At 38.9% G+C, this 19,563-nt stretch overlaps 1 long non-coding RNA gene across 5 annotated transcripts in view; it reads right to left on the bottom strand.

The window, feature by feature from the left end:
- Positions 1-19,563, bottom strand: part of LOC110259772 (uncharacterized) — an 835,641-nt gene that overhangs the window by 165,143 nt on the left and 650,935 nt on the right. The window contains exon 7 of one of the 5 annotated variants that reach the window (XR_014838464.1): positions 2,715-2,892. The exons of the other annotated variants lie outside the window; for them this stretch is intronic. This is a non-coding gene — a long non-coding RNA (uncharacterized LOC110259772). The remainder of the gene's footprint in view (positions 1-2,714; positions 2,893-19,563) is intronic. 5 annotated transcript variants of the gene reach the window in all.

The raw sequence follows: 19,563 nt of genomic DNA, 5'->3' as shown, positions 1-19,563 counted from the left end.
AGCCAAATTATGTAAGATCCAGGACAGGGCTATAAATGACATTTCAAAGTGCCTAACCATGCCAGTTGGAAGTCATTGGCTGGCTGTATGATCTGATAGCATTTTTGCCTTGATGTTTTTCTTTGGTCAATGCGTTGGTGAGCTGTAATTCCAACTGTTTATTTTGACTAAATCAGATTATATCTTCTTACTTACATACATAACTCGGCCAAAATAAAAACATTTATGTAAATTATTAAAGTTGTTCTGTGACAATAGGAAACTCAAAATTTTTTAAGCCCAAATAGGTACATATCACTTGTAGGTATAGAGATGGCTTGTCAAAAACACTAATCAAATGAATAACGCATATAATTAATGAAAGAAGAAACAAGAAGCCTGTCCTTTGGGAGCTTGCAACATAACACTGGCTTGAGGAGAGTCATATAAATATATATGAGGCCAACGATAACTTTTCAAGGGTAATGAGTGTTATTGAAATGATAGGATAAAGGCAATGTGAATCTGGGAAGGCTTCATGGAAAATGTGAGTTTTGAATAAGGTTTTGAATGTTTTGAAGGGATAAGGTTTGGCAGAAAGATTGTTTGGGGGCAACACAAGCAATGAGAATGTCCTAGGCAATCTCTTCTTCTCATTTTACACCCTTTCTATATCCTTAGGCCATATCACAACTTCAAACAAATAAGAGTTTGTTGAATACTCCCAAATTTGCATATGCAACTCAGAAGATCCAACTGCTTACTGATATATTTATGTCCCTTCTTTGGAAAACTCCCAAATGCAACCTATTTAAAACAAAACCATCAATATCTTTTCCTCTGCTCCTCCTCCATACTATCTCTCAGTGTGGGGCATTATCAACTATCCATAGGTTTAATGAAGATATTTATGGCTCATTCTTGCCCTCCCCCCCCCATATACACCTTCATTCTTACATCCAAACAGTGGGTAAAGCCTATCAATTTTAATACAGAAACACTTCTGTTAACTACCTACCCATCTCCACTTTCATATCATGTTCCTAGTTCAGACCACCTCCAAAAACCTCCAAAACTGTCTTTATATATGCACTCTTGTTTCTTCCCTCCTGTTCATTTTTTACCTAGAATGAGCTACAAATGTAAATCTGATCATATTACTCCTCTGCTTAAAACTCTTCATTGTCTTTCCATTATTAGTAGGCTAATAATGAAATTTCTCTCCATGGACTTAGACAGTTGCTCTAAAGTATCATCATCATTCAGTGCCAGGCTCAGTTATACTGGACTCCTTCCAGTGTTACAAACAGGCCACCATCTTTCTCTTCTCTGATCGTCTGCAAATGCTCTTCCCTTTACTTGGAAAAACAATTGGAAATATGCACTCACTCAGAAATATACTTACAGACCATGATAAGGGCAAGGAAGGAAAAGTACAGGGAGTGATAAAGAAATCTAATTAGAAATGGAGGCTAGAGGAAGCTTCTGAGCAGGAACTGGCTAGTTCGAGGTAAAGATCGTACCACGTAAAGGGACACAATGTTCCAAGGCTCTGAGGTAAAAAGAGCATGTCAAGTTAGGGGGATAAGAAAGGAAGGAAAAGACTCATGTACGAAAGGGCAAGTATCATCGGCTGAGGCTGGAGAAGTAGGAGGGGCCAGATGACAAAGGGTCTTTGATTATGTTGGAGATTTCAAGTATGAGCCAACAGCAGTTGTTCTGTGTGATGGGTAGATGGGATGGGGAGATGGAGACTTTTTTGTTTGTAGGTTTCCAGTATTAATGGTTTTAATTTAGTTGTGGGAACAAGGAGGTGGAGGTGGGAACAAGGAGGTGGAGGTGTGAACACATGAACTCAAGATTAGGAAGGGTGAATTGGCAGAATTTGTGCTGAACCTGGGGGACAGACTGAAGGGGACCCTACATTTATACTGCTGGGTGCTCAGATGGATAATGGTGCCCCCTGACCATAGAAGACAAGCTGAAATGGAGCAAAGGTTGGAGGGGAGGGCACTGGGCTTAGCTTTGTCATTATTAGTTTTAGATCTTGGCAGATTCCCACAGAGAGTTATTTTGTAGACAATGTAAAATACGTCATCAGAAAAAAAGGATGAGAGGTCAAGACCTCAGATATTGATCTGAGAGCCATCTGTGGTCAGGGAGGAGTAGTTATGTTGCTTTGCAGTAAGCAAGCCAGTGTGACAATATAGAATTTATTAGACCAGGTCAGCTGAGTTCCTGGATTTTCATTAGCAGTGCTTAGCTGCATCAGCATGGGTAGAAGTACAGACAGTAGTGCTTGCAAAGGAAAGGGAAAGCTGACAGAAAGGGAGGATAGAGAGAATGAGAAACATTTATAAGTCTGGTAGCTGATGCCAGGGTCAGCATGAGGGAACAAGCAACAAAGAAAATCATGTTCACATCAACATGCAGGAAAGCCTTGAACCGTAAAAAGAACGCAGTATCAGAAAAGGGGCTGAAAAGTGTACACAGATGGGAAGAATGAGCTGATAGTGAGTGTGTGTGTGTGTGTTTGTTTGAAGAATCAAGGGCAAGTGCTTCTTCCTTCTTGTTGCCTTTTTGAGTGAGAATCTTGCTATGGAATTTTTTAGAGTGGTGATCTTACATGAGTCACTTAACCTTTTCATATTTAGGCTTCCTCAATTTCAGAGAAGAGAATGCTATTCTCTCAGGTGCCCATGAGCCTGAAGTAAACCAAGGTACAAGAGACTGACCAACACTGTGTGCTCCCCATTTCATCCCTCCAAGTTCCAGCAGGTTATCAAGGGAGTGAAGATTGTTGCCTCTGTTTCTTCTCTTGTTGTCCACTGCTGTTGGAGCCCTCACAGTCTATCACAAGGCCTCTTCGTTTCGGAGGAAATCAGATGCCATCTGCTTGACAGCTTCACAGATCTATTTCCATGAAAGAGATTATTCCTACGATTTTTGAATTCATGAGGATTTCATCGATGCAGCAATGAGCATCAATGTCCTTGATAGCTCTTTCATCTCTAGGTTACACAGAATAAGACTGCACCTGTAAACTCATTGTAATTTGCAGAGCTGTACATACCTTTGAAAAATGATTTGTAATTCTCATGGCTAACTCTCAAAGTATTTTTTAAATGACTCTGAGCTGAACAAGGACAAGCCAACCATGTAAGGCTTTAAAGAGACACCTGACAGACACAGATATCACACATCTGTTTTGATAGTCACTGGGACCCTAGGAAGAGGTCTAATTCCACTGAGCACAAATATATTTCACAAGGATTTCTACTTGGATTTTTTTTCATGTCCCTCATATATTCTATGAAAATGTTTTACTTTTGGAACTTTGCTTTCCTTGACTTAAGGGAAAAAAGTAAAAAAGATCTTAGATCTTTTTTTTTTTTTTTTTTTAAGACTAGCATGGATTCCAAAAGCACTTATAAACATAATAACAAAGCAAACAGAGATAATGTTAGAAGGATTGCTACGAATGGATGCTCACTTATTTCTGACTACAGCCAAGAGATTCCAACTAATAATCCCCAAATGGCTTTGCCAGAACAAGTTTATGTTTCTTCTGGGAATATTTCAAGTTTCTACATTAGAATGTGACAAAATACATTTTATTTTTTTTTTAAACTTGAGATCAGGACAAAACCATATTCAAATGACAAAGCCCACATCCTCAAATGATCATAATGCAGGAAGCACTTAGGTGGGAGCTACTGGAAGATTTGTTCCTACAGTGGGTGAGAAATGGAGTGTTTGGGGACCCACCCATGTTGAGTTAGGGTCAGGGGTTGTACTTGACCTTGGGAGGTAGGGCTTTGGGAGGGTGTAGAGGTGAAAGAAAGTCACCTCACCCACTTACCATTAAATACTCTTTAATCAGCCCAAGGCAAAATTGTTGCATTCCCCCACACTGGCAGGGAAGTGCATTAGGCTGCAGATTTTGGCTTCGTACACATTCTCTCTGAGGTAATCCCTCACCAGAAATTTACTCTGAGTTCTCTTATGAGAAAATGTTGGAAGGATGATGAGAAGTAGCAATAACTGTCAATTTTATTTTTTTGTCTTTTTAGGGCATCCCTGTGGCATATGGAAGTTTCCAGGCTAGGGGTCCAACTGGAGCTGCAGCTGCTAGCCCATGCCACAGCCACAGCAATGCCAGATCTGAGCCAGCGTCTGTGACCTACACCACAGCTCATGGCAACGCCGGATCCTTAATCCACTTAAAGAAGCCACAGATCGAACCCTCGTTCTCCTGGTTACTAGTCAGATTCATTTCTGCTGAGCCACGATGAGAACTCCACTGTCACTTTTAAAGCAAATAAGATTTTTGCTTTGACTACTATACTCATTCTTAGCAGTAAATTATAGCAGTTTAATGTGAAAAATATGGATTAATCACTACTGTCTCACTCTCAAAGTGACAACTTTGGACTTATTAACAATTAGCAGCACTAGCCATAGCAATAAAATCATAAAAAATATGAAAGGGTCACCCACATAAATACTTCTTTATTTGTAGTTTACAGTTTTAGTCAAAGTCATTTTGTTGTTAATAGGGTCTTTGATCAGCTTTATTTTTCCTTTGTCTCTTTTGAATCTGTTATTGCTCACCAAGTAATTTATTTAAAGTGTGTGGCATTACTTAAAACATATGATATTAGCATGATTTGCTCTGAGGGTGTTAACAATTTAAAAATTTTTTAAATTCAGTTTTAATATCTCAATGGTATTATGCTTTGTTAAAATTGCATTTCTGGAAAAACTCACTCATCTGTAACAGGTTAAACATGAACCCTTTACCCATATACTATGTTAACTGAGTAAAAAATGAATTTCCCTTTTACTGTTTTTCTTTTCAATACATCTTGTAAAATCATAAGAGAGTTCTACAATTTATATAGGGAAATTCGGCTGCCATTTGCTTGGACTGTGACATATGACTATAATTTGTAACTTTCCTTCCAACACTTGGTTATTTGTTATCCGAATATCTGAGTTTCAAAAGTATGAATTAGTGTATGATCAATGGAAAAAGAAAAAAAGTATTCTGTAATTCTCAGGAGTATGGTGTGCTACCGTCCTTAGAAATATGGGCTGGGGAATACAGTTAGGTACGGAATTTGTATTCTCCTTCTCCTAGTGATTTACATGACTCTATGTGACTTGCATCTTCATTTGATTTTTACATTTTTTTTTTATTTGTATGTTATTCATTCTGTTTTGTTTCTAAGACTGTCCATGTCTTTGGCTATTTACAGAATTCTTTGAAACTTTATCTAAATCACAACTTTATTTTCAGAATGCATTTTAAAGAAGTATATTAAAGGCATATAAGTCTTATAGAGTAGGGTATTTATTCCTTTAACAAATATTTATCAAGCCACTGCTATGTGTCAGACTTAAACAAGGTAGACATGGTCCTGTGTCAGTGAGCAAATAGTTTAGTGGCAGTTATAGAGGAGCAAACACGATGTGGTAAGGGATAAGTGGCAGCCCCAAGGCACATAGGAAGGGTGCTTGCCCCAGAGTTGGCAGGTCAGGAAGGTCTTCCAGAAGCAAGTAACTTCAACTTGATACCTGAAAGATCAGTAGGAATTAGACAAAAAGAGTTTAGGGTTTAGATGGGAATAGTGGATGGGAAGATCATATTCTAGGCAGAGGGAACAGCCTCGTTACACTAAAAACTAGATGTGACAGAGAGCATCAGCCTCTGAAAAATTAATATTATTCCACACTGGTAGTGGAGGTGAGCACTAGAGACACAGTTGAGAGATAAATGGCAAGTAATATTCCATAGAAAAGGTAATTATTGATTGGCTATGGGCCTGGGAGAACTAAAAATCAAGGGTGACACCCTAATTTATTATATGGGCAGTTAGATAGTTGAAGAAGAGTAGGTTAATTGGGAATAAGGCAGAAAAAATTAGTTTGGACAGGATGAATTTCAGCAACATTAAGGAAACATAAAATAACTTTGGGACATTTAGGTAGAAATGGGTTAGACTGAAACGGAATTCAGGAAAGAGATCCAGACTGGACTTAAACTTCTGGGATTCCTTAGCCTACAGATGGTATCTGAAATCATGGAAATGGACTTGATAAAGAGTTTTGTGGGTCAGTACAATTCACTGGAATTTAAACCTGGATAATAACGTGTAAGAGTTGGTACAGATGCCTGCAAAACAACTGAGGTCCGTATTTTGAGAGACAATGCCTCGTGGAGTTAGAGTGAGGTGTCATCAAAGAGCATGCAGGAATCACAGAGGTCCTCTGATAGCTCCTGCCTAAAAGTTGCTTGAATAAGAATGCTATAGCAACATAGTTGTAGCTTTGGTTTCTACTTCAGGGGGAAACTATCCTCAAAGATGGAGACACTAGCATGATTTGAACTGAAGTCTGAAGATCCTGTTGCGGAGGTCTAATATAGTGCCTGCCATGTCAATAGTTTGCTTCCAAAGTGAAGAGCCTTACCCACAAGTGGGATGTGGGAGCAGCCTTGGGTGGCCGCACATCCCCTTCCTAGACCTATCTGATTGGACCAGGGTGGTCTGATCCCTAACCAATCCCTAAGCTGGCCAGTGTCCTCAGATGGTTTGGCATGAAAAAATGTATGAACAGGCAAAATGGAGATTAGTTGGGTCAGATGTTCTAGCTCAGGAATTTGAACTAGGGCATCTGGGGAAGGAGTCAATTAGTTGGTTTTGGGAGGGAGTAGACTCTAAAAAGAACCACAAGAAGAGGTTTTGAAGCAGCAAAAAAAATGAGTAGACCAATGGTAAAAGTAAATAGAATTTATGAGTAAGTAGAAACTGAAACAGAAATGACAGAGAGTAGAGGTAAGGTGGTTAATTAATACTAGTGAGAGGAATAGATGCCACCAGAAAGGAGTTGAGTCACTACTATAAAGGCAAGAGATAAAGTCCTCCTATTAAAGGGCCAGTAAGGTTAGTGGCCACTGGAACCTTATTGGATTTTTCTTATTCCTAAATATCTTCACCTCTAAGGGTGTTCTGTAATACTCTTTTATGCCCTTGAATACCCTTATAATAAACTCTAATTAATTAAGGTACCAGAGAAGGTCCTTATTTACCCAAAACAAACTTCTTTAGTAACAGAATCGTTCAACCCCCAAATATCTTCAGGTTTGGCTGACCCACAGCATGATGAAAAATACCATTAGAAATGCATTTATTTGGGCTAAGAAATTGGTGGCTCAAAATTCTTTAGTAAAATGTAAATATTACTGAGAACAATTTTTGGACATCTATTATGTATTGAACACTTCTCATGTGTGTGTGTGTGTGTGTGCACATGCATGCACGCACACATGTGTGCATGTGTGTGTATGTCTTGAGATGGGAGTGAGGATGGGGGACATGATGGTAAGAAGTGCTGAGGAATACTGAATGTGCGTAAGAAAAAGTCCTTTCCTTTAGAATCTTACAGTTCAGTCAGGGATATATTCAGGACTAGGAAGGACTTTAAAGATTATCCAGACTAGTGACTGTATACTCAAATGTCTACAGGGGTTGGATAAGGATAGTGTCGAATGAAGTGGGCTGAGTGGGAGCTTGCGGGGACCTGCAGAATGCATGTCCCAGCAGAAAATGGTTTCTGGACAGGTCTGCCCAATATTTATATGTCGAGATTTTCAGGGAGAGGCTCAATTTCTAAGTAAAAAACCTCTAAATTTTAAGTGCTGGTGTATACTTTAAGTTAAAGCAAAGCAAAACAAAAGTCTTTGGGGCCAAACAAAAGAATCTGTAGTCTGCATTTAGACTATGGGTCAGTAGTTTTTAATCTCTGTTCTAGTCTAGTGAGCTTCAAAAGGTTTAAAGTTCAGAAGCTTCTTGCAAAATAAATTTTATGCCTAAAACTAACATATAAAAAGACAGAAGCAGAAGGATTGGGGTTGAAACTGAGTGAGGAAACAGAGCCTTGCTATCCCCATCTTCCTCTTCTGTCCCAGTCAGGCCAAAGGGAGCTCGACCAATCTTGAAAACCACTGAGGTAGTTCAATTCCTTAGCTTCACTTTCAGATGAGAGACAGGAAAGATCCCAGAATTACTGGCCTAGCACTTAGACAATTATGCAGTTAATGTGCACTTTTACACTATGGAGTGTGCCCTGCTTTATAGAAGGTGATTAGGTATTCTAATTCTAGAGCCATACTGCCTGGATTTGAACTCACTTCTTAGGAGTAAATTCAAGAAAATGGCATTTAGTTTCTCCATGTAAATTCCTTGTCAAATAGGAATGATAAATAATACTACTAACCTCACTAGGTTGTTGAGACGATTAAGTGAAATAACACATGTACAAAATGAAGTGCGGTCCCTGGCACAGTGTAAGTATTAAATAAACATTAGCTCTTTTTATCATAAAATATCTTTCCCAGTAATTAGCATCAGAGCAAGATTTATTTCATTGAACAACTAGCCATCACCTTTAAAATAGTCCTGGGGGATGCTATCTAAGTTTAGATGAGAGCATCTTATATTTGGATCATGGGGAACTTATAGAAAGGGCAAGAATAGTGGATACCTTTAGCCTAGGGTTTTTTTTTTTTTCTTCTCTGTAGCTTTGGTCCTTGCAGCTCCTTAGAACTGAAGATTTTATAGGGTAGTGGTAGACTTCCGACCTTCATGCTTACACACAACCCATCACTATGATCTAAAGGGCTGCAAAGGTACCCAGAATTCGATATGATAAGTTGATCAAGGAATTTAAATATCTGGGGGTTAATTCTTCACAATAGGAATCATGTGTAGAAATAATCTAATTTGTGGGAACATCCCAGTCCTCCACCCACAATGGCAGGAATGGCCCATTTTACTCCTTGTCAAGCACCTGAGGAAGGGAGCTGTCATTGCTAGGGTTCCAATTTAGAAGACGTTCTCAATAGGAGCTGTTTCTGTCAGCAGCCTCCTTGGGATAATAACCCATGTAGACATTCAACAAGTAATTTCTCAACACCTGCCATGTGTCCAGCTTTAAGGTTCAACTGTTTCCCAGTTAAGATGGCTTTCTGAGGCCTGTGTTGGTCTGGATGTTGGTTTTTATGACCCGGTCAGCTCCACCCTGTCCCAGCCTCCCTCTGCCAGCACTTTGGGGGCATCTGGTCAAAGGAAAGATGGGAGCCTCTTGGCAGAAGGAAACTTAAACAGCCATAAAAGGATTTTCTAAATATGCCCACAATCCAATATAACCCTTGGTAATTTGATTTGTAGGAAATGGAAAGCAGAACATTACACACAGAGTGCTTATCTATAATTCATAATAATTACTGTAACGGGGAATCTATTGTATAGATAGATGTAGGAACGCAAATTATGCCCCCAGAAGAATGCACTTCTGGCTGAAATGGCCCTTTATGTCCTCCTAATCTACCTACACTTTAGTGTACATCACTAAGTTGCCCAGTAGTTTAAGGTTTTTTGGGGCTACCTGTGGAAAGCTGAAGAATTTCTCCTTTTGATGAGAGAGATCACTGACCCATTTTGTAAGAGAAACTTAAGCATTGTCTCAGCCTAGTTGTGCTCTAGTATTCCGGCCTTTGGGCAATCACAGCATAATATTTGGGAATTTACTGATTTATTTATTTGTGATATTTATGATCTAGTGTTATGACAGGAGAATTTTCTCATCAATAGAAAGGACATGGCCTCTTCATTTTCTTGTTCTACTGCCAGTTCAGTTCAGTCGGGCTGAAGGCAGATATGCCGTTAGGGGCTGTGGCCCCCTGAAATGGGCTGTAGGGATAAACAAATTTGTGAAGCGCAACAAAAAGAATGGAGACAGTAACTTGTTTTGAATGCAGACTTCAGAACTGCGTATTCTTATACTATATAAGTCCATTCACCTTTGCTAGGTTGTGAGATATATACATAAATTTCTTGAGAGTAAAGGTAGACAGTGCTACATATTTCTTAAGAAAATAATTGAGACAACTTAATTTTTCATATCTGACATCTCTCTCAGAATCCCCTTCTGACCCTCCCATTCCAACCCAAGAGAGCTTTTTGTAGCTGTTATTTTCAACACTGATCATAGATCTCTTTTAGTTGTTCATTTTACAGTTTATAATTGTCCATCATCATTTACTTTGGTCTGTCTGGGAAACATTCAAAATCTAGCCACTACTTTATTTTTAGTGGCAGAGCGTGTCTACTCTTCAGCTGCTGGGAATGCTGGTCCTGGCTGCGAATCTTGTTTGCTTTAAGTTGCAATGCTTTCAGCCCCATGTGTTTTAGTTTTTGGAAGCAGCTGTATTGGTAAAGCTTCTGGCTGAATTACTGGACAAAGCCCGCATTATAAAAATCCTCGGCTTGTTTGCTCTTCACTTCAAAAAGACTGTGGGCTGCCAGCTTGTCATACTCATATTACCCACATGCCTGCTTAAGTTTTTACCAGCAGGCATGAATCTCTTAGTCTCTGCTTTTTTTTTTTTTTTTAATTGGTTGGCCTATAGCTATTTGGTTTGATACTGATCTGTCAAAGACAAATCATAAAGAGGCTGGCACAAGACAGCTGGCAGTCTATGGCCCTCCCAGTAGCAAGGAGGTTTTGGATGAAGGATTTGACTTTTTCCCCTGGTCAGCATCTTCAGAATAGAGCTGAAACTGGCAGAGAAGCCTTCTGTTGGCTCTCAGAAAGGTGACTTCTCTGTCTTTGAACTCAGAATGTGTGTGGGGTGAGAGTGTTTGCATGCATTGACATCAGGGACCCTAAAGCAGTAAAGCAGGTTATGGTAGGAAACAATAGCACACTGTGGTTCATAAACAGCCTTATATGCCTAGACATCAAGAGGAGGAGGAAGTTTCAGTTGGTTGGTGGCCCATGAAAGCAGTGGAATTCCACCAATGCTATGTAGTTGCGCAAGTGCTTAAATTGTCACCATATCGCTGCTGTTTTCCTTGCTCCTAAACTAATCCTGCTGTTTCTCCAATTTTCAAAATGCTTATTGGGCCTTCACTGCCATTTCTGATTTTTATTATCACCACGACCCAACTCTCTTTTATCTTTCCTTATGATTTGTTTTGCATTAAAGAACTTCTGGATAGCTGAAGAGATTAGTGGATAGAAGTTAAATTGATCTGTAGTTGGTTCTTGGTATGTATATTGCATATCATGGAGTTCATCCTCCAGAGTTCAAGATAAATGATAGGAAACCAGAGAATCAGCTTCCTTTAGGTTTTTACTGAGTCTGGTTCTGACAGGAGATTTCAAGGAAGATTTGAATAGCAGAGCTCCAAATTTAGCTTGTGGAAAGGTTCTCAGTATCAAAACTTTTTTTTTTTTTGTCTTTTTCCCATTTCTTGGGTCACTCCCACGGCATATGGAGGTTCCCAGGCTAGGGGTTGAATCGAAGCTGTAGCCGCTGGCCTACACCAGAGCCACAGCAATGTGGGATCTGAGCTGCATCTGCAACCTACACCACAGGTCACGGCAATGCCGGAGTCTTAATCCACTGAGCAAGGGCAGGGATTGAACTTGCATCCTCATGGTTCCTAGTCAGACTTGTTAACCACTACGCCACGATGGGAACTCCTCTCAGTATCAAAACTTTAAGTAGTAATGAATCTTGTGCTTGAATTAAAATCAGAAAAGTTTTTTTCTGAGGACCGCCAAGATTAGAGGTGCAAAACCTCAGCATTTGGACCTGATCTGGTCCACAGATGAGATTTTAGCCTGGACATTTATAACTCTTCCAAATGACTCTCTTTCTTCTTTCTTTCTTTTCAGTTGACTTAGTTGTTATTACTTTAAAAAAACTTAAACATTGAGAGAATTCACATGAAAATCTTAATTTCCAGCCTTGTGACACTAAGTTCTAGCAATACTGGGCTTATATTCTTGCCTACAAAATAATTGGATGGAGCTTAATAATGGCTATCTCTTTTAGATAGGCATATATGTCAGAGTCTCCATGAAACCCTGTGACTTCTCTGCCACTGAGGCTAGTGTCAATTGCCAATTTGTCCTATTTACCATTGTGCCTTTTTAAAGGTAGCATTTGGAACCTTTGACATTACACTCATGCCACCTTGCTTTCTTCTCCCATTCTACTCACCTGCTTGGCTCTTAAAAATACTTGCATTTGTGGTAACTGCTTTCATCTCTGAGGCATGAGAAATACAGAACAGAAAATGATGGTTTTATCAAGACACTTAGGCACTTATCAAGACACTCAGGCACTAAGGTCTGTTGGATTTATTTTGCATGGTTTGTTTTTGTAAGATTCTGGTGTCTGAATACTTGTGGTATCAGGAATAATGTGAAAAGCAGATGCAAAAGAGAGACTTTGTTATCTCTGTTAGCTATAAGTGATTCAGGATGGCAGTAATGCACTAGTGGGGGGAGGGAGAATGAGAGGTCACAGGACTGGGGAAAGCTTAAGTATAATGAACTGTGAATCCTTTGAAGAAAAAACAAGCCCTTCATATCCTTCTCTGTGATGGGGATTACAAAAGAAAACCCAGGCTTGAACCCTACCTCTTTTTGTGACTACATCAAATAAGGAAATATGAGATCCATTGTGTATTGTCTTGAGGCTCACTGCAGTACAGCCTTCCCAGCTGAGTTCTATGTGTGTATATGGGGAGAGGACCATGGCTGGAAGAGGCCACTAAGAATTCAATCACTTTACTCCAGGTGTCTTGGATCTGCGGCATTTAATACCCATCTGGCCTCTTTATGGGAAGAGACACATCAAGGGGAAATCACATACAATATCCTTTGGGTGCCTGATAAATATTTTTAGATGAATTTGTAGCATGCTGTTTGCTTGTTTGTTTATAGCAAGGAAATCACGGACAGAAAGTGATTGGCTTCTGGCTTTTTAAAGATTGGCTCCCCAGGAAGACATTGCCATTTGAAATTACTTAACATTTTTTTCCCCCAATATAAATGCTTAAGGCAAGAACTAGATTTTATACCTAGCAAATAGCAATGTAAATGTCAAAGAACATATTCCAGAGCATTACACTTACAGCTCTTAAAATGGCATCTTAGAATGGTATTAATCACTGTCAGTTTTGTGTACAACATTTCATCAATTAAATAGCAAAAGGACCTGTCCTTTCATGGAAAGCAAATAACACATATGGATTTCCTCTTAGCAATTAGCTGAACATTCTGCATTTCCTTCTTGTTTGCAAAAAGGGCTTGGACTGAAACCATCAACATGTTTGTGTTCTTCATGGGTAAAGCAAAGCAGATGTGTAACAGCTTCAGTAGAATCCAAATTCATTTATAAAGTATCTTGTGAAACATCTTGATGTGGAAGCATTTCTGAATCGTTAGATCTTTTCGAGTTGAATAGATGGTGACACCCTATAAAAATTGTGCAGTGCTTTAAAGTTTGTCATGTCTTGAGTAGAGGTTTTCAAGACTGTGTCACTATGTGTATGGAGAAGGGAGTTTAAAATGTTCAAGCTTAATGTGAAAAATTTATTTCCAGCAGGGACTAGTTTCAACTAGGCCTATGGATTTATAAAATGATGAGGCAATTTTATGCAGCAAAGACTGATGATACAACTGCAGTTTACATAAACGGCAATGGATTAGCACTTAAACCACTTTCCATGTATGCTTAAACAATCTTCCACAACTCTCAAAAATCTCTTTTTATAAACTCCATCATTTATCTGGGATTAAAAGGGCAATGTTTTGACAACATTGTTGATTTACATGTAACTCATCATTTGTTTATCATTTATCTGAGATGATTAGTGCCTGAACTTCATACGCATGGAATGTGTATTACACTTGTTTACATTTTTGGCAGATGATGCCCTTTTTAATGTACTTTTTAGGGCTCAGGACAGCTTGGTGACTTTGATGATCCTTCTAGTAATCAGTCCCATCTAAGCCTGAGGGAAGCTGAAGATTTATAACTTTTCAGCACAGTTCAATTTTAGTGATAATCCATCAAAGTCCTTAGTATTCTTCCCAGATCCTAGCCTCAGACCTAGTTCGACAAGATGCATTGGTCTCTGAAAATTGGTCCTTTGGGCCATGAAATCCTGTAGAGAGCCAGGAGTACAGCACCAGGCACAGGTATTCCCAAATGTACAAGTGTATATGAACAAATAGAAATGTGGATTCAATACATCAAGAGATTCTCTATATTAGTAAAACACATACACACATGCATACATATTCCAGGCAAGATGTAATTATTATGCTCCAAAATTATCTATTCATCTAAAATAGCTTTTGCGTTCATTCACACTTCCAATGATAGAAGACGCCTGTTGCCAACTATCAGGATGTGTTTCCTCATCTAGGACCATCTTAAATTGATTTCATGGCTTAAAATAAGAAAGGAACAGCCAGAGGAAGTAACTGAAAATGATTTCTATTTGTAGAATAACTTCAGTGGTTGGGTGTTAGGTAGATGATTATATACTCTATAAGTTGAAAGTTTGACAAGGTGGAGGAATTGTGTTTTTTTTTATGCAACATAATTCCTCTGAGAGCTGTTTATAATGAGAAAAGCACTGAGCAGAGGCAAACTCTGCTCCATGGGATCAGCAGACAGTGTGGAGAGTCAAAGTTGGCAGCTCTAGGTGTGTAAGCCGAGCTGGGCAGAGCAGGAAGGAAAGAAGCACGGCAGGAACTTCTTACCTATCTTAAGTGGAAAGATAGGTAAGAGGCAACTGCCATGAAAGGGAGATCTGGGCTGAAAAAGACATGTCAAAAATAATATTTAAGATGAATTTCTGTGAAATTCTGTGTAAATTCTCTACATTACACACTAAAACAATTCATAGTCAAGATCTACATAGTATTTCAGGCCTTCTCTGGCCAGACTGCTGTTTCACTGAAGACAATGCTCTACAAAGAATGGTCCAAGTGAGAGATGGATATACTGGGCTACATATGGGGTTCTGTCCAAATCATTACCTGATAATTAAATTAAAAGTGCACTTTCATTATGACTATCTATGTTTTGGAATTACATGGAAATGAGTACTAAGAAACCTGGACTGCATTTCAATATCATGCAATTTCACAAAACATGGACATATAGGAATGTTGCTTCTATTCTGCATACATGTCTGCACAATACATATACAGTAGGAAAAGATAAATATAGAGGTTTGGGAGAGATTTAGTTCTAGAACTAGATCAAAAATAGGAAGAATTAACCTGTATCAAACACATAATGTCCAGGAAGAACTTAGATTCAACAATATCTTATTTATTAGATGATGGATTAGCCAAAAGTATCAAGAGAAGAAGAGCTATCTAAAAGGACTCAGTCTTTTTTCTTCTAGAAGATAAAGCCTCTGGATGAGAAGGTCATGAGACATCAATAAGAAAACAGTAAAGTAAGAAGAGGATGTATCCAACAGCTAGAACTTAAGGAAATGAGGAGAGAGCCTTGAGTTGCTGGAGAAAAATCTGGAGATGAGAAAGGAGAGAGTAGAGGAGATGAGTCAGCCACAGTGTCACTGACTCTTAGCCAGATTTTAAGTGGCTAAGGATTGCTTTTAAAGACAATATGCACACTACCGTATATAAAACAGATAACCAACAAGGGCCTACTGTATAGCACAGGGAACTCTATTCAATATTTTGTAATAACCTATAAGGGAAAGAATCTGAAAAAAAAATATATGTATAACTTAATCACTTTCCTGAACACCTGAAACACAACATTGTAAATCAACCATACTTCAAAAACAAAACAAACAAAAAAACAAAGACAAAGCTTTAGATGAGATGAAGTTAAGGTAGTCTATGCGAGGGCTACAATTTCTTAAGAGAGGAGATGGCTGCTGCTCCTGGCTTGCTCAGAAACAGTCCTCTGGAAGGTTTAAATCTAGTGCTACTGGTCTGTGTTCTGGAGCATCATGTTGGCTAGTTTGAGATTAATGGTTGAGGATCAACAGAGGAAGTCTTAAAAATTCCTCTGTGAACAAAGAGGCTTAAAATTGATTTTTAACTTAGACTCAATGGATACCACTTTATGAGGAAACTGGAGTTGTTCTTGGAAAGAGAGTCCATACTTGGGCTCATTCAATACTTTTGCAATATCTCAATGGACAAGAACAAATCTCTGGGGACTTGGCCACAACCATGGGACTGGAATTAAGCAAGCTTTGAGTACACGAGTAGAGGCCAGCTCTCCTAGAAACCTGTGAAATTAATAGGAGGTGCTATGCCAGGGACTGGAATAAAGGTCTCTCTAAATGTGGTTCGAATTGCCACTGAAATGAACAAAACATGGATATCACAGCAAGGAAAATAACTGAGACTCTACAGGCATTCAGGTCATTTATAGATTCAAACTCCCCAGGAACTACCACGAAGAAGAGCTGAAATACACATTTTGAATAGACAACTATGACTCCACAAGAGAGAAATACTTAGACCTCAGTGTTGAGACTGAAGCAACTGGAACTGTGGGCCATCCACCAGGGGGCAGTAAATCAAAGCATAGTCAATCTGGAACTTGAAGCTGATTTGGGTTTTATAATTAAACCAAGGAGACATCATTATTCTTTCTAGAGGAAAAAGAGGAAATTCTAGTAAACCCCAGAAACGCAGACAACTAAGTTTAAGTCTGAGATGCTGGAATGATTTGGGCAGTTAGAATGATAGGGTTATGCTTCAGTTTCATGGAGTCTCACCTTCCAGCAAATAAGGTCTTCCTAGCTAGGGACAAGCCAAGTGCAAATCCTAAAGAGGCTGCTTATAGTCAGGTTGGAGTCTAGCCCCCTTGTCTGTTTGAGGAGTGCCATGGTGATCAGAAGCAGAGTTTCTTTGGCTCTCTAGCCACCCATTCCACAGGATTTTGCAGACCTCAGCTCATTCGGGGTGCTCAGAAATTTGGGGGGTAAGAGATGATCCCATTTTTTCTCATATTGCTATAGCAAGAGCTTCCAATAGCCAGAAGCCCCATGAGGGAAATAATTAAGTGAATATGCCTTGTTCCTTGTATAACCAGCAACACAGACTCTGTGGGAGGCTGATTTCACCTCAGAAAGCTGGCAAGTTTTGCTCTTAGACTTATTATGAAGAGCTCTGAAAGGTCACAGTGCCCAAGAAGACTTATGGTCATCTCAGTAAAGGATGGGGAAGGAAACTGATTATGAGATCCCATAATGTGAAGAGGAAGAATCCCAGGATAGCACATACAGATACTATGCTAGTCTTTATGGAACACTACCAAGATAAAACCAGAGAGATGATGTAACAATACACACTAGCTAACATGTATTTTGCAACTGCCATTCATCAGCCATTGTTCTAAATATTTACATAGAATAAGTTATTTAATCCACATAATAACCCCAGCGTGAGATACTATTGTTACTACATTTTGAGACAAAGAAATGGAGGCACAAAGACGTTAAGATCCCACAGTACAGCTTGGCAACGCAGCTTGTGCTTTTAGTGTACAGTTCTGCTTTTGTTTGTAGGCAATTTTATTCATTAGCTTCAGGGGGTAGACTACCAGAGTTGATTATTATGAGAAAGGTAATTGTGAATTTTGGGGAGAGAGAAACATGTCAAATAAGATATTTAGAGCACATTTTACATCGAATGCTATGTATCTTCTGTCCTTGATACCTTCATACTCTAGTTTTGAGAAATTATGAGTACGAATCTCTATTGTTCAAGATTTCTGGAATTGAATTTCTCTTATTTTTGAATGCAGCGCTATGTAAAAGGGTTCATAAGTGTGATCAGGTTGCAATAGGTGGTATAATTTTGAAGCAACTTTATCATTGGTTATGTAGTTGCTGATTTTCTTTGTCTTTTATGTCAAAGTCCCCTCCCAAAGTTATTAAAGCTCTTTAAAAGATGGAAATTCAGAATAATATAGACTGTAGTGTGAGGTGACATCACTGGCACAGAAACTTTAAGCACAGTGTGAGATGTTATCCTGCTTGTGTCCCAGTTGCTTTTAAGAGCTGTGTGACTTCAGAAAATCATAAGTACTCTCTGAGCCTTAGGATATCGTCTATAAAAGGGAAACAATCTTCATTTAACACAGTTTTTGAGAGAATTAAATGACGTTGTGATCATAAAATGAGTGGTAAAATTCCTGGCACATAGTGAAATATAATGTCATTACTATCACTGTTATTAGCACTTCTCTCCCCTGATTGGTAGTATCAGTTTAGTCTGAAGTGCAGAACACATCAAATTAGACTGAAAAAATTTGACTCTAGTAATCTACTATTGTGGTCATGTTGTCATTAATAACTAGCAGCAATAATGGACATATCAATAACCTCCCCTTTTTTTTTTTTTTTTTTTTTTTTGGTCTTTTTAGGATGGCACCTGTGGCTTATGGAAGTTCCTGAGTTAGGGGATGAATTGGAGCTGCAGCCCCCAGCCTATGCCATAGCCACAGCAATGTCAGATCCGAGCTGCATCTTCAGCCTATGCTACAGCTTGCAGCAATACTGGATCCTTAACCTGCTGAGTGAGGCCAGGGATCGAACTCACATCCTCATGGAGACTGTGTTAGGTTCTTAACTCCCTGAGCCACAAAGGGAACTCCTGTAACCCTCCATATTTTTAAAAAAATTATAGTTGATACATGTTTTTATAATTCCTGTTGTACAGGAATGTGACCCAGTCACACACAGTTTCCTTTGCTGTAGAGTAGGATTCCATTGCCCATCCATTCCAAGTGTAACAGTTTGCACCTACCAACCCCAAACTCCCCATTCATCCCACTCCGACTCCCACCACCCTCCCTGCTGGCAATCACAAGTCTGCTCTCCTTGGCCTTATCTATTTCTATTTCTGTTTTGTAGATAGGATCATTTCCGCAAAATATTTTAGATTCCACAAGTAAATGATATCATATGGTATTTGTCTTTCTCTTTCTGAGTTATTTCACTCAGTATGAGAATCTCTAGTTCTATTCATGTTGCTGTAAATGGCATTATTCTGTTCTTTTTTATGGCTGAGTAGTATTCCATTGTATATATGTACCACATCTTCTTAATCCATTCATCTGTCAATGGACATTTAGGTTGTTTCCAGGTCTTGGCTATTGTGAACAATGCTGTGATGAACATGTATGTATCTTTTTGAATGAATGTTTTGTCCAGATACAGGCCCAGGAGGAGGACTGCTGGATCATGTGGTAGTTCTCTAGTTTTCTGAGGTACTTCATTCTGTTTTCCATAGTTAACCCTCCAATTCTGAAGTAATTTTTCTACCTGGTTTCTGATGTCCTTCCTACTACATGCTTCTTACCATCTCTTCTCTTCTTTCCTAGTTCCTGTTCCTCCTCCCATCTCTGTAATACTGAAATGTGTCAAGGCCATGTTCTTAGAATGTTCACCTTTATCTGAACTCATATATATATATATGAGAATCTCTAGTTCTCATATATATATATAAAGTATAGTTGATTTACAATGTTGTGTCAATTTCTGCTGTACAGCAAAGTGACCCAGTCATACATACATATATATATACACACACATTCTTTTTAACATCACATTTACATTGACTACTCCCAACTAGCTCTCCAAACTAGAACTCAGCTTAGACTCATATATTCAGTTGCTTATTAGCATCTCCACTTAGATGTCTAATGAC

Source organism: Sus scrofa, chromosome 2, assembly GCF_054392235.1.
Source record: "Sus scrofa isolate SSC_HxYL_T2T_F1_AM1 chromosome 2, Sscrofa_HxYL_maternal_Yorkshire_Landrace_v2.0, whole genome shotgun sequence".
NCBI classification, from domain to species: Eukaryota; Metazoa; Chordata; class Mammalia; order Artiodactyla; family Suidae; genus Sus; species Sus scrofa.
Note: the sequence above shows the minus strand (reverse complement) of the source record. Positions and strands in the feature narration are given on the sequence as shown.